We start from the raw sequence: 1,327 nt of genomic DNA, 5'->3' as shown, positions 1-1,327 counted from the left end.
GTTACTGAGCAATGTAAGTTCTAACTGGATATAACCTAGCTCTAGTACTATAGCCCGCGTACATTAACCTGCGGCAGTTTAATAATGAACGCGGGCTATAGTACTAGAGCTAGGTTATATCCAGTTAGAACTTACATTGCTCAGTAACCTTGTTTAAACCAAGTTTCGTATTACCCAGTATCACCATTGCACAGAGCGCCTTGGATTACGTATATCAGAACTTAGAAAATGCACAGAAATAAATAATCCCTCATTTATTTTTTTTTCAACTATTTTTAACTGCTCGCGCGCCCACATATATACATCGCTATTCGCTATGCCGCCCACGCGCCTCGTTGACGCAGGAAATAAACTGTCACGTAGGCACCTGGCCCTCTGGCATTACTAGATATCCAATGTGGGTTACTATGGCTCTAGAAATGTGCTTCTCTGCTTCACAGCACGTGCATTGTAATGGAATACAACTACCAGCATATAAGGTTTGGTATACAGTACGTGAAAATTAAAAATAAGAATATGACACTCGATCCATCACGATGAGGTTGATGATGACTGAAGGCAGCTTGCGAGGGTAACTTCCGCGATACAGGGACAGTGACACTACTAGTGCTCATAGGGTCTATATGTCCCCCAGGGTACTCCCGGAACGTACCCTGGTAACTATTTGATATGGTTAGGGTTAGGGTTAGTCAGAAATAGCTAAACGAGCCAGGTCAAACAAAGGTCAAGAGGACATAGACCCTACGAGCCTAATTAACGGTTGTGTCGTTGTTGCACGTAGGATTTTGCTGCCACTGTTACATCTGTAATTCTAGGAATTCCACTAGCAAGTTTCACTAGTTTGGGAGACCCTCAACCTTTAGTAGTGAGATGGTCTCTCAGAGCTATCTCTAAACCCACAAATACAGAAATACTGGGGCTGCATGTAACTCAAACGTACATGAAGGTCTTATTTTTCACTTCCTAACCATAGCATTCATCACATCTATGCCAATAACAGTACATTTATGGTTTTCCGTTACATGTGAAATATATACGTTTTGTTGGTATTTAACAGAATCTACTTTTCTCAGAAATGAAATATGCACGAATATAATAATGCTCAGAGGGTACCTATACTGGGAGGCTAGTGCTTTTTGTCCCACCACACGTGCATTCATCAACCAATCTCAATCAGTCAAGTGGCTTATCTTGCTATTAAAAGTCAAAACGCTTAAGGGCCGGACACACTAGGCGATTAAATCGGGCGACTAAATCGCCGGTGAAATCGCCTAGTGTGTCCACTCAATCGCCGGTGAAATCGCCTAGTGTGTCCACTCAATCGCCG

At 42.5% G+C, this 1,327-nt stretch overlaps 1 protein-coding gene across 2 annotated transcripts in view; it reads right to left on the bottom strand.

The window, feature by feature from the left end:
* Positions 1 to 1,327, bottom strand: part of LOC106819683 (egl nine homolog 3-like) — a 7,679-nt gene that overhangs the window by 2,785 nt on the left and 3,567 nt on the right. The gene's annotated exons all lie outside the window — the stretch shown is intronic.

The sequence above is a fragment of the Priapulus caudatus genome, unplaced genomic scaffold (assembly GCF_000485595.1).
Source record: "Priapulus caudatus unplaced genomic scaffold, Priapulus_caudatus-5.0.1 Scaffold39, whole genome shotgun sequence".
NCBI lineage: Eukaryota > Metazoa > Priapulida > Priapulimorpha > Priapulimorphida > Priapulidae > Priapulus > Priapulus caudatus.
The sequence above is the reverse complement of the archived record's forward strand: the minus strand, read 5'-3'. Positions and strand labels throughout refer to the sequence as shown.